The sequence below is a fragment of the Rattus norvegicus genome, chromosome 12 (genome assembly GCF_036323735.1).
Source record: "Rattus norvegicus strain BN/NHsdMcwi chromosome 12, GRCr8, whole genome shotgun sequence".
NCBI lineage: Eukaryota > Metazoa > Chordata > Mammalia > Rodentia > Muridae > Rattus > Rattus norvegicus.
This window is the reverse complement of record NC_086030.1, coordinates 50724277-50738300: the sequence shown is the minus strand read 5'-3', so window position 1 is coordinate 50738300 and position 14024 is coordinate 50724277. Positions and strand designations below refer to the sequence as shown.

The following is a 14024-nucleotide window of genomic DNA, read 5'->3' as shown; positions in this document are numbered from 1 at the left end:
GTCATTCCAAGCGGGTCTTGAAGGATTCATAGGAGTTTTACAGAGAAAGAGAGTGAGTGTATGAGATTCTGGACAGGAGGAACAGTGTGCAGAGACGCTGGTGTTCTGGAAGACTGAGGTGAATCAGTGGAGAGGTCCATGGGGAAGAGTCTCCAAAGCACCAGGAGTTGGACTCTAGAGGACACGGTTCTGGGCAGCTTTGAACTTACATCCTTGAGCCGGAGAGTACAGGACTCATGGAGGACTGTCTGCCTGAACAGTTCTGGTAGATGAATGCTTTACTCTGGGTGGCTATGCTGAAAATGTCTGGTTCTCTGCCAGGGAGAATGGACTCTCAGCCCTCAGAGCCTGCATTCCACAGACAGCTAGCCACCATTTCCAGCTCTGGAATCCGAGCTCCAAGTCGAGGAGGCGCCCGGGAGGAGGCTACAGGGTAGAAATCAAGAGGACTTCCCCAGGCTAGCTGCATGTAATTGGATTTGGTCTACAGCTGTTGTCTACTTCCCAGGGGAAACCAAACCTTTCCCACCTTTCTGTGGACTTGGAATTAAAAAAATAGGATGGACAGGGGCTCCTCACAAGTTCTAAGCTGTGGTTCCCTGCTCCCTGAGTCCAGGCGCACTTGGGGCTCGGCTGTGTGAGTCCTGCCTTTCCCTGTCTACCCTGACCAAGGGTGGGTGTGAGCGGTGGTCATGACTGGAGAACACACCAGCATGAACTGCACACCTCTACAAACAGGCATAGGCTGGCTGCTTCACAGGCGCATCCACACACAATTCCCCCCCGAAAAGCCCATGAGGTGGAGACCTCAGTCAACAAAGAAGGTGGCCTATAGAGGTGGGGGTCACCTGCCTAAGACCTTGGCTGGGAAGGGGAGGAGGATGAAGATGAGGAAGATGAAGATGAGAGAGAAGGAAGAGGAGGAGGAAGAAGAGGAAGAGGAAGATGAGGAGGAAGAGGAGGAGGATGAAAAGGAGGAGGAAGGAGAGGAAGAAGAGGAGGAAAAGGAAAAGGAAAAGGAGGAGGAGGAAGAAAAGGAAGAGGAGGAGGAAAAGGAGAGAAGGAAAAAGAGGAGGAAAATGAAAAGAAGGAGGAGGAAGAAAAGGAAGAGGAAGAGGAAAACAAGAGAAGGAAAAAGAGGAGGAAAAGGAAAAGGAGGAGGAAGAAGAGAAAGAGAGGAGGAAAAGGAGAGAAGGAAAAAGGAAAAGGAGGAGGAGGAAGAGGAGGAGGAGGAAGAGAAGTCAGAAGTAGCTTTTTTCTTCCAGAGGCTGTGGAGCATGGACAAGAACCCTAAGACTGAGTATGGAGGCTGCGGAGAACGTCAGGAAATGGGTGACAAAGAGTGCCAGCGTCTCGGGGCATGACACCTGCAATGATCTAACTTTCCCATACGGCCCACCTCTGAACCATTTCACTGTCTGCAGGGCCACTCAGAAGCCAGGAAGCCAGACAGCAGGAAACCTGGCTCGTGGGGGAGCTGGTACCCAGCTGCGGGGTGGCTGAGCCCTCAGAGCTGAAGTGGTCCCTCTTGGACTCAGGAAGTACGGGAACTACAGGCGGGCGCACAGGCAGGACCAGGGTGGGGGACTCCTCACGGGAGCACTTAACTCGCTTTTGATTTTAAGGAGCCACGGTTGAGAGGCTTTGAACTTTTAAAGAGATTTTTGGATTTTTAGGGAGACTTAGGGATTGGAAAGAGACTTTGAGTATTTTTAAAGATATGGAAGTTTTGGAGAATTTGATTTTTTTTTTTTTAGAGACCGTAGGGCTTTTATGCTTTATATTTGTAACGTTAATATGAGCTCTTGGGGGATGAGCAAGAAAGAAAAGGTTATAGTCTCACAGTGATGGGTTTGTGCGTCCAGTCAACGAGGTTTCATGTCCACTTGACACAGCTAGAGTCACTTGGGAAGAGGGACTCTCAGTTGAGAAAATGCCTCCCTCAGACTGGCCTGTAGATGAGGGCGTTTGCTTGATGCAGGAGGGAGCAGCATACGGTGGGTGGCGCCACTCCTGGGCTCGTGTCCCTGGGTTCTATAAGAGGAGAGTTGAGTGTGAGAGGGGAGCCTAGTGGTTTGTGACTAGGACCTGTAGCTAGAATTGCTCCAGGCAGGGGGACAGATGCCAGTGTCCTCAGTGAGTGTGCATAGTGTGTGTGTGTGTGTGTGTGTGTACATAGTGTGTACACACTTATATTTACACTAACAGTGTGGAGGCAGCAACACCCTCAGTGCATAGTCTGTCTGTCCTAAGCATACACCGTAAGGCCCCCATATGGGCACATGCACATGTTACGTTTCCTAGACACAGAGGGCTCGGCAATGCGTGTCCACCTGCAGGCAGCTTTCACACAGACCCAGGAGAGCATGCAATGGCCCAAGGTGGGCGCACACTTTTCCTCCCCACCCTCAGCAATCATCAGCTTAATTGTGACCTCTGGGGTCACTGTGGGCCCAAAAGTACCAAGCCCCACAAGTCCAAGATTCCCATCTTTGATTGTAGGACAGAGAGAAATCAGGTCAGATTGAGCTACAAGCTGCCTTTCTCCCTGCTGACTGCTGGGGGAGCTGTCAATAGCCCTGCTCAACAGACGGTCTTGGTGATGTGTTTATGAAAAGATAAAGAGAGGAGGGGATATGTTTAGTGGAGGTGTGGCAAGGTATGGGGAAGGGGGTGCCTTACCGGCCCATGCTGAGGCATCCCTTCCCCACGAGGAACCAGTCACGTGACGGTACAGTATAGAGTTTATTCAGGGCACGGGGAGTTAAGAGGGTAGTAGAGGCAGAGAAAGGCAGAGAGTAGAGGAGTAGAGGCCGATCATGAGCAGGGAAAGCAAGAAAGAGCAAGAGGGGGAAAGCAGCCCCTTTTTATAGGGTCTGGCATACCTGTCTGTTGCCAGGTAACCGTGGGGCGGAGCTTAGGCAGAATGCTAACACTTGGGCTACGAGATTAACACCTCAAGCAAGACCCACCGACAAGATACAGAATAGTTGCACAGCTATTTTATCCCGGAGCAACCAGCTACTCCCTGATGCAAGCAGCCGGTCCACTCCCAACACTCGCAACCACTGAATAGGGTTTGACGGTGGACACCATGTTAAGGATGGATTTTTCTCGGAGTTTCCATCTCTGGGTGTTCACGTGCTGCTGTAGTGACTTCTGGGATGGTTCTGCTCCTCGGGAGGCTGAGAGACAAAGAACCGATGAGCGGATTGTAGAAGTTGATCTCACGTGGAGGGGCAGAGACCTTGGAAACAGATGGGCTGCAGCGTGTCGCCCCTCCCAGGGGATGTGTGAAGAACTTGGCATTGTGTCAGGGTCAGCTTGGTTTCTGGGCTGGTGTTGTTGACGGTGATGATGAGGGTGGTGAGGATGGTGGTGCGTTCTTTTCAATGTTAGGCATGGAACCTGAGACTTTACGCCACAAATCACACCCTTTGAGACTGAACCAAGGTGACGCCTCCCGTACGATTGTGGGGCACTGAGCTTTGATTAAGTTCCTGCGTGACTCTGGGTCAGGCGGTCGTCCTATCAAGGCCTGAACGATAAACCCCGCTGAGGCAAGCTCTGTGCTTCCAAGCCTCAGGGAACGGAGAGCACACACGCAGCCCAGCCTACTCCAAAAGTATCTGAGGAAACCTGATGGGCCGGGCCACTGCCGGCAGAGGTGAGCCAGGCTCATGGTGCTTCTGCCAACCTTGGTGATTTATGCCCCTGCCCTGAGGGCTGCGATGTTTGTTCTTGCTCAGCAGGGAGGCCGAGAGGGCATCATGAAGAAGGTGTTTAATGAAGTGAGTAAATGTGAGGTGCGCAGCGGGACAGCCGAGGCCGGGAGCTGGGCCAAGGGCGTGTCCCCAGCTGGGATGCCTGACTGCCTGGTGCCCCGTGGCTGTGGCTTCAGTTGCCCGTGGAAGAAGCAGCTGAGCCTGGAGGTTTGAGGAGTCAAGTGCAGCAACCTTCTTGTGCAGCAACCTGAGAGGCAAGGAGGAGGTCAGGCGGATCCGCCTGGGTTCAAAACACCCTCTCAGCCCTTTCGCCTCTGCATTCTGCCTCCAGAGCTTCCATTTCTTTCCCATAGCTTGGGACACAGAGGGAATTTCAGGAGAAAGGCAGATTGGGGTGGCGGGAAGGGTGTGGTCTTGGCACAGACAGCCTGTTGCTGAGTGGAGAAGATTCAGGTCCCCACCTAGGACAGTGAGTTGGCCCTTGAGGGTCACTTGTGCCTGGTCCTGAGGCTGCAGAACTTCCTACGGTTATTAGGAAAAGAGGCCACACCAGCAAAGAGAATGGCATGTGTGAAGGCTGAGAGGTGGGTGCTCCTGGGTCTGGTTAGGAGACTATGACGCTTTGTGGGTGGCAGGAAGGAGGGCTAGAGTACAGGCAGAAGTAGACAAGAAGTGTATGCTTTATTTCTTAGTTTTGTCAATTCTGGACCTTTGACATGCACGTGACTATACACACAGGCACATACACAGACACACACACATACATACACATATACATTCATATACACACACAGACACAAGCACACAGACATTCATACACACACATACAGATAGACATTCATACACATACATACACAAACATACACACAGACATACACAAACACGCACATATACATACCAACACACAGAGACATACACATACACAGACATACTCATACACAGACACACACATAAATACAGACATTCATACACATACATACACACACAGACACAGACATTCATACACATACATATACAAACACACACATACAGACAGACAGACATTCATAAACAAACATACACACAGATATGCACAAAGATGCATACAGACATGCACATACATACACCAACAAACACATACACACACAGACATTCATACACATACATACACACACAGGCACACATACACACACACAGACATTCATACACATACATACACACAGGCACACATACACACAGATGCACACACATACATGCACATAAACACACAGACACACAGACAGACACACAGATATACACACAGACATACAGATCCACACATATCAACTCACAGACACACATACACACACATACACAGACACTCACAGAAACACACACAGAGACACAGACAGGGACACACACAGATACAGACACATACCACACGCACGCGCACACACACACACACACACACACACACACACACACATACACACTGCCTCCAGCAGCTCTGACTTTGAGGCTCTGTTCCACTCTAGGGCTGTTTTGTCCATTGTGGCTTCAGAGCAGGTGGGTTGGAGGGTGGTATGCATTGATTTGATTGACATGCGTGTTCTCCTCCATGTGAACACACAAGCTGTGCCTGGTCTGTCTTGATCTTTTTTATCAGCACCAGCCCATGGCCTGACAGAGTGGGTGCTTATCATGCGTTGCATTCTACCCTGGCCCCTCGGGCTGCTGCTCTTGCCGTGGGCATTTCACAGACAGGAAAGAAGGCACCAAGATAGGGTCATTCACTCTCCTGAGGCTGCACAGAAAGGTGATGACAGTATGACTAAACCTTAGCCACTGCTGTGCCTGTTCAATCTGCAAGTCCAGCAGGAGGGAGCACTCCTCTGGGAGCACTCCTCACACCCAGATTAGGTCTCAGCCTAGACCTCCCTGCTCAACTGCCTCAAAGGCTCTTCCCCTAAGCTTAGAGTCTTCTAGCCTCTTCCTGCCTTGTAGGCTTCCGTGGGGTAAGGGTAAGAAGGGACCTGAATTCTGCCATGCTATGATACCTCCTGGTTGCGGACTCAGTGGCAGCCTGGGTATCTCCTCTTAATCTCCAAGGTCCACTTGCTCTTCTGTAGGGCTGTGTGTCTGGCTTTGTGAAACCCACTGCATTTTCTGCCTCGTCCTAATGTGGTCCAGTCTTTAGGGAACTTTGAGACACCGTACCTCAGCTATCTTCCCACCCAGACGGCATCTATGGAATGCAGACCAGGGGCTGGGAATCAGGGAAGGGGCAGCGAGAGCTCACAATGACTCTTGGGAAATGTATCTTTCTCTTTTTTTTCCAAAGCAAAAGCAAGTCAAGGGGTTTAGTGGTAGCAATTGGCCCTTCCCCCTGGGACCCAAGAGACTCCCTGCTCTAAAATGAGGGGTGGGCTTGCTGTCATTGCAGGCTTGTAAACAGATTCTATTCAGCTCCTTACAGTGCTCCTGGTGTGAGAAGAGACTCCTCCCCAGAATCCGGGGCTTATGACTGTGGGCTGGGATCTGGTCAGGCTCCGCCCTCAGCTCCCCTCAGCCCCACCCCTCAGCTCCGAGCCCCCTCCCCGTTTTCTCAGACATCCTCACCCCCAGCACACATTACTATGGATTCTGCCTTCTCAAACTTGTTGGGTTTTGCCAGGCACCCTCATCCCAGCGGCAAGAAGAGGACTCTTCTCTACCTCCCTGTGGGGCCAACTGCTGTTTATGAAACTGTTACTTTGGGTTGCCAGGGTGATGCTGGGCCACGCCCAATACTGAGTCCACACACCTCCCACCTTTAAGCAAGATGGGGCTGTTTTGGCAGCCACTGCGCCTCTCCCTCTAGGGTGGCTCCCCTGTGTGGGAAACTCATCGAGGTGTTCCCGGTCTCACTGGGCTCAGTGGATTCCTGGTCCTCCCCTCTGGCTCCAGCTGACGGTGTAGGATTTATTAAAACCTAGGCTCTGTCTGGGTTCAGTTCGAATCACGACTTGTGGCAGCACTCATCCGGGCCAGTTGTGCCTCCCAGCCCTCTCTTAACTCTTGTGCCTGACACAAGGATCATAAGCTCAGGTCCTGGAGGACTTTTGCCTCCTGGGTTGCACAGAACTCAGTTCCTTTTCATTCCTCAGTAGGCCAGAGCTAACCACAGAGAGACTCGCTTAGGCAGGTGGGGTGCACACCGTATCAACCCACCACGAGCCTTACGTGGGTCACATGTACCGCAGCGTGTTTCCCAACCAAAGTTGGGGTTAGGCCAAGCCTGCAGTTCTAGACAATTCCATGTTCTTGGTTTTTTGTTTTTGTTTTTGTTTTTGTTTTGTGTGTGTGTGTGTTGTGTGTGTGTGTTGTGTGTGTGTGTTGTGTGTGTGTGTGTGTGTGTGTGTGTTTCCTTGGAGTAAACTCATAGGTGGAACCAGTTGAGCACCTCGAAGTCTGCCTGGGAAGTAGGGGCAGATTTAGGGGAAGGCAGGGAAAGGAGCCCGAGAAGCGAGTCACGTGGCCACACCCAGAGCAGCAGGACCTTGTGGAGAAGCACAGACTTGTGGGGGAAGCGAGGAGAGGGAATGGGAGAAGGGTTGAGGCTCCAGGAGCTCAGCGACAGCCAGGCAGAGACAGGAGCAGCCTCTTTGTTTATACCAGGAGGGAGTTCTGACTTCACAGCCAGGGTATTTTGGGAGAAACTGTCTTTCCCACATCTGGATGGGGGCAGGGCCCAGCTGTTGCTGCCGTCTCTGCCATTCCTGCATTCACACAGTTGTCACGCGTGGGGGAGGTGCCACCGAGTGCTACGGGGCCAGCGCCATCTGATTTCTTTCCTTCTGCTGTTCTCGTGTCCCCAGACAGTGGAGTCACAGGGATGAGGTCCAAGGACGGGAGTAGGGAGGTGGGGTTTGGGGAATTCCACCGTGAGCTCCATTCCTCCAGCGCCGGATTCTCATCTGTCTTTGCAGGCAAAGAGTTACAGGTAGAGAGGGTATGTAGAGGTACCACGTTTATCAGCCACTCAGTGGGGTAGTGTCTTCCTTCTCCACACTCTGAAGTCTGCAAACAGGCAAACTGGAAACCTGCCCAGGGCCCTTCCTGGACTTTATCCCTAGTTTACTACTGATGTGATTCTCTGGTGTGTGCGTGCTTATGTCTCAGACACTTACCCACGGCAAGGTGGGCACAGATCACACACACACACACACACACACACACACACACACACACACACACACACACACACAGAGTGGTGGGCTATTGTCGTTTTGTTCCTGGACCTTAATACTGAGAAATCTCCAGTTCCCTGGGCCTCTCTGCATGCAATTGTTTCTCCCCGTGGCAGCTGAGGGGCTTCACCATGTCCATTTCCTCTGAGCCTGGGGAAGGAGGGCTCAGGCATGGGGCTTCCTCAGCTTACTCCTAACTCTGACCCTCAGGTCAGGGAGAGTCCTGCCCATAGTTGGCCAGGCGTCATTTTAAAAACATAAACATAAAAGTTTACAAACAAAATGAAAGACCCCAGCCTCAGTGGCAGGATCCTGACACCCCAGTACCTAGTACCCAGTACCCAGTACTCAGTACCCAGTACCCCAGTAGCCAGTACCCAGCCCCAGGATCTATGGCAGGATCCTGACACCCCAGTACCTAGTACCCAGTACCCAGTACCCAGTACCCAGTATCCAGCCTCAGAAGCAGGATCCTAACACTTAGATTAGAAGCAGATCCTAACACCTAGATTACAGATGTCTGTAAGGTGGAACTCACACTTGAGAATTTTCAGGACACTTTTTGCTGTGCTGTTGCTGCGTGCTGTGTTTCCAAGATTCCCAGAGCCCAGGGTTCGAAGCCCTTGCTATAACTGAAGGCAGCTCCCTAAACGTCCACAGGTCGGAGTCCTAACCTCAAATCCATAGGCTGATGGGGCCTGCAGTGGGGTCTTTTGGAGCTGGAGTGGTGTCAAGGGGGTCTGGAGAGTGAAGACACATGATGGTTAGAGATGTATCAGACCAGGAAGAAGAGAGGTCCAAGGTTCTACCTTGCCTTGCCTCTCATGGAAATGGTCAGTCACTGCTGGGCAGGACACACTACAAAGCCTCCACAGATGGGATGTCCCAGCTTCCAGAGGCGTGAGCCATGCTAGCTCTATTCTTTCTAAACAACCGGCTCTCGGGTATTTTGTTGTAGCAACATAAATTAGACCAAGGCAGAGCTGCCTGTGATGGTCAGCCTTGATTATCAACCCAGTGGGGCTGAGACGTCTGTTTCCTGTCACTTAGCTAAGTATCCTCTGTGAGGGTGTGTTCAGTAAGGACCAATGAAGGGAGGAAGACCAGTCCTGAATGTGGGTGGCACCTGCCATAGGCTACTGGCCTAAAACCTGCCGTTACAGAATTCTCTCTCTTCCTCCCTTCCCTCCCCCTTCCCCTCCCCCCTTTCCCCTCTCCCTCTCCTGCCACTTCCCCTCTGCCCTCTGTGTGTGTGTGTCTGTGTGTGTGTGTGCGCCTGTCTCCCCGCCCCCTTCATAGCTGCACGATTTGAGCTTTGGACTGAAACCTGAGCCAAAAGAATCTTTAAGTTGTTAGGTATTTTGGTCCAGTGGCAAAAGGTACATTTGAGCCACCTTTTTTTTTCTTTTGTTTTTTTCGGAGCTGGGGACCGAACCCAGGGCCTTGTGCTTGCTAGGCAAGCGCTCTACCACTGAGCCAAATCCCCAACCCCCATTTGAGCCATCTTATGCCAGCATGGGGTCCAGAGATGTTTGGTGGTTTGCCTGAAGCCATGCAGGAGATACAACTCCTGCTGTGGGCCAAGGCAGAGCAGCTCTGAGAAGACTGAGCTGTCTGTCTATGAGCTTCACTCTGGGGTGGGGGTGAGAGGCAGGGGGCTTCGCCATCCCTCCAACAAGTTTGGCCCTGCCCAGTTGTGAAGGAGTGGAAGGAGTCCAGGATAAGTTCACAAGCACCATCCCGTCCCGTAGAGCTTCAGTGATGCCAATTCCCTGTTAAAGTTGAGAGGCTGAGGCTCAGAAAGGTAAAAGCCAAGATGCTCTGGAGGGCTTTAGGTGAGGAAGGGGCAGGACTGGAGTCTGAACCTAAGTAGTGGACATGTGACAGGAGAGACACAGTTTCCTGAATCTGTGCAGAGGACACAGTACCATTGACTGCTTGGCCTTCCTCCCCCACCCAGTATCAGCTGTCCATTCTGTTGCTTTTGGTTTCTGGGGCAGAAGTGCCTATGGGCCCCTTGCTGAAACGCAGCCGTTTTAACTGCCCCCATCCCAACCCCCAGACTGCACCGCCCTGGGCTGGGACAGGAGCTTGATTCCTGCCTTCAGCTCCCAGCCGTGCACTTCTCTGCAGGCCACAGCCACAGCCCTGTCTTCTCAACGCGAGGCGGCTAAAGGTCTTGGGAATTTTTGTAAAACTCTTAAACCTGGCTGCAAGCCAGAGGGAAAAGGGCCTGAATGGCTGACGCTGTCTGGGAGAAGATAGACTCCCACATTCTTGCAGCAGGCTGTCCCAGGGTGAGTGGGGGTGTGGGTGGACCTCGACCACTGGTCTATGCAGCACCAGGAGGGCTGGCTGTTCAGCTTTGGCCAGTTGGTATCCCCCAGACTGGCTCAGCAGAGGGCACAGCAAGAAGCAACTCAGAATTGGGGAGCAGCACAGTTTATTCGGGTCTGCACAGCTAGACAAAAGCAGGTACCCACACAGACAGGAGCGCTGTAAACATACCACATATGTGTGTACACACCTTCTCCAACAACGCAATATGCATAGACACACACACACACACACACACACACACACACACACACACACACCATACATACCTGCATGTACAAACACATACTTTTAGGACCTGAAGTTACAGCTCTCACCTGGCTCACCTGGAGCAGGTCCAAGGTTCTGTCCATCAGAAGCTGGGATCCCTCCCTCCCTTCCTCTCCCCTCCCTTCCTCCCTCCCTCCTCCCCTCTCCCCTACCTCTTCCCAGATGTTGGCTACATCTCTGGCCAACTGGCCAGATGTGCTCAGCACCACAGGCCTCTCAGGAACTGGAAGGCTGAGGAATTGGAGACAACCCTCAGGTGTCTATGTGACACCATCCAGCCCCAAGCTGAGAGGACTATAACCAATGAGGTCACAGGGTCACCAGGTTGTGTTCAAGCCACACACTTCACACAAGGACCAGCAGCCTGAGGCTGAAGCCGCTATGAGACTGGAGACTGGGTTCTGCCTTTTAGACCCTGGGTTTTCTTGTCTCTGCAAGTGGTGACAGGGCCAGCCTCAGCAGACAGTCATGGCACCACTGTGGTTAGAATCATAGGGAACTGAATGACTGTCCCTCATGTGTCCATGGAGCACAGAGCACAAGGTCATGGTGGGCATCTAGGGTAGAGCTGTGCTGTCCTCACACTTAGGTGAAGTAGTCCCATCTACAGCTGCACACACAGGGGGATAGAGAGACATCTGTCATCTCGTTAGCTGCCCTGGACTGACTTGGGGTATTTTCTCCGGAGCTGTAGGTTAGGGCAGGACTCCTCGCAGGGCTCCAGCTGATCCTGACTCTAATGTTCTCCATGTAGCACTTGCTCTTCCTGAGTCCCAGGCACTACTGTCTTACCTATGATCTTTAAAGCTACAGGTCAAGGGCACAGACACAGACCTCCTTAAGAGTCCAGGCTCCCAAGGAGGCAGGCGGCTGATCTGTTCCCAGTCAGGTTTCTCACAAGCTGTGTGACCTTGAGCTCCACATCTGATCCAAGTCTCTGTTTCCTCAGTTGTGAAATGGAGATGACTTGTGGGGCTTTATTGAGGAGTCACATGGGATGGTCCTGGCAGCAAGGAGTCACTGAGTCCTTTTCCCAAGAGGCAGCAGGAGGTAATCGGCCAACCACGCCCCGCAAGACGCACCACGCCCAGCTCCCTTGCAGGCACCGCGCCGGTGTCTGCTGACATCTCCGGATTTTTCTGCAGTCAGAAATCCCTCTAACTCGTCCTGTCAGACAGAGACCTATAAAAAGCTTACCCACACTGTTATTTTAAGGGATGCCATCACTACGTCTCTGCCTGGGGGTCTCTGCTGGAAGAGCCCTGGTTCCCACGGCCTGTGGCTTTCAAGGGTAAGGAGGAGGCAGAGGGCCACCAGGCTGTGCAGAGGTGGGGGCTGCATTTTCACTACGAGAGGGGCCTCCCAACCCTAGCCCTTTCCCTCTCTCCTCTTTTGCTCCCAGGACCTCTTGGGAGTCTTTGTGGACAGGAAAGCCATGTGGGACTGCATTTTTCCCCAAGGTCACACGGTAGCTGGCCGGCTGTTCCCCCTTGCCCAGTTCTGAAGCCTCAGAACACCTGCTGCCTCCTCTCTTATTAAGATCCTCCCCTCCTCCCCCTCCTCCTCCCCCTCCTCCTCCTCCTCCCCCCTCCTCTCCCTCCTCCTCTCTTTCTCTTCTCCCTCCTCCCTTTATTCTTCCCCTCTTCTCTTTCCTTCTCACCTTCCTCCTCCCCCTTCTCCCCCTACTCTCCCTCCCCCTCCTCCCTCTCCTCCTCCTCTCCCTCCTCCCCATTCTTCCTTCTCCCTCTCCTCTCCCTCCTCCCCCTATTCTTTCCCTCTTCTCTTTCCTTCTCCTCTTACTCTTACCCCTCCTCCCCCTCCCTCTCCTTCCTCTCCTCCCCCCTCCTCCCCCTCCTCTCTCTCCTCCACTTCCTCCTCTTTCCCGTCTGACTCCTCCCTTCACTTCCTTGTTGCATCCACCCCTCTGTTCCCACTCTCCTCTAGGTCTCCCTCCTGAAGACACTTTGCCTCACCTGCGTGTCCCACGAGCCCCGCTTCCGTCATCATGTTCTCTGCCAAAGCCCGTTGGGGGAAGTCCAGTCTCCCGCAGTATCCTTGAGCTGCAACAACCCATCTAGGCAGAGCACCCCAGCTCTGAAGGAAGAGCACCCCATGCACAAAGTCCAGGGCAATGCAGGGTCAGTGGACTCCTCAGTCCTTACCTTCAACTTTATTTAACAGGGTCTCTTATGCCCTGTGCGTCTTCTAGGCTAGCTGGCTGTAGAACTTCCAAGGACCCTCCTGTCTCTGCCTCCCATCACTGGGCAGGAGACCTGGGCTGGCAAACCCTTGCTCTATGGCGTTGGGCCCTGCATGGGTTCTGAGGATCCAATCTGGCTTCTCATGTTTGAATGAAAATCTCTGTGACCACCGAGCTGCCTCTTCAGCCCCATCCCACTGACAAATGCAGCTGTAACTTGCCAGATATCAATCACACTGAGGCTCCGGAAATGGAACCCAGGGCCTTACGAGTGCCACTCGGTGCTCTGTCACCAGGCTAGCCCAGCACAGCGTGTTTTCAAACACAAGTGGTCCTCCATACATTCTGTCTGTCTGAGAGGGGCGTCTTTTCGGCCTCTAACTGCTTCCGTTCAGCTTCCCTGTTGCCTAGAGAGGTCCTGGTCCAACTGTAGTCTGGACCACACATAGGTGTGGCCCAAGAACTGGACCAGGAGGAGCTCATTTTGCAACCTGTGCCTCCGTTTCCTGATCTGACAGTGGAGCTCCCATCCCTCCCTTATGGAGCAGCTGCAGGATAACCCTGCATGTGGGTTGCGGCTGCTTAGCCAGGAAGGTGCTGCCAACATCAGCCTGCAAAGTTCCCGTGAACCCAGGGCTGTGGTGCAACTGCCAGCTAGGCCCAAGCCCCCAGCCCTGGAGACCCCGGAGCCAGGCTGCATCTCGGGGAAATGAGGCCCGGTGGCCCCTGACCCCAGCCTGCAAGAGGCTAACCCCCTCCCTGGCCCCTCGGCTGTGAGGCTGCCCGCCCCGACCATTCATGGGTTTGTATTATAAGATGACTGCCGTCGCCATGGCAACATGAAAGGAGCCGATCTCATTACTGAGGCCCGGACACATTATTTTCTCCAAGGAATTTCTTCTTTTCATTATTTCCCTCCAAAGGTCAGCTGTCCTCTCAGGCGGGGCGGGGGCGGCGGGGGTGTCCACGAAAGGTGAGCCGATTCGGGGCCCAATTCCCCGGGTGGAATTTACAAGCATTTTGCCTTCTCCTCCTGCTCTAACACCAGCTTAGAGAATTTCTTCAAGCCAGCCTTTCTCTTTAACCCCTGCGGCTCCGGCAGACAGCAGCCCAGCCACCCTTGCTAGGTTCCCGAGATGCCTCCAGGGTCTGGGCTTTTCTCCAGCACGTGGCTCCCTGCTACCATCCGAGAAGTCCCGGATGCTGAGGACTTGCCCTGGAGGATTGCCGACACACGGACATTTATGTCTTCCCCACGGGAAAAAACACCCCATTAGAAGGTAACACTAATGATGGACGGGGGAC

The 14024-nt window shown here is 53.1% G+C and overlaps 1 long non-coding RNA gene across 7 annotated transcripts in view; it reads left to right on the top strand.

Annotated features, from left to right (window-relative positions):
• The window catches only part of LOC102552958 (uncharacterized), a 47434-nt gene that overhangs the window by 32328 nt on the left and 1082 nt on the right, over positions 1-14024 (top strand). For 2 of the 7 annotated variants that reach the window (XR_005492089.2, XR_010056607.1), the window contains exons 2-4: positions 11469-11569; positions 12464-12568; positions 13822-13999. This is a non-coding gene — a long non-coding RNA (uncharacterized LOC102552958). Of the gene's footprint in view, positions 1-11468; positions 11570-11660; positions 11811-12463; positions 12569-12961; positions 13643-13767; positions 14000-14024 lie in introns of those variants that run through there. The other 5 variants (XR_005492088.2, XR_005492084.2, XR_005492087.2 and 2 more) reach the window with 4 other exon arrangements.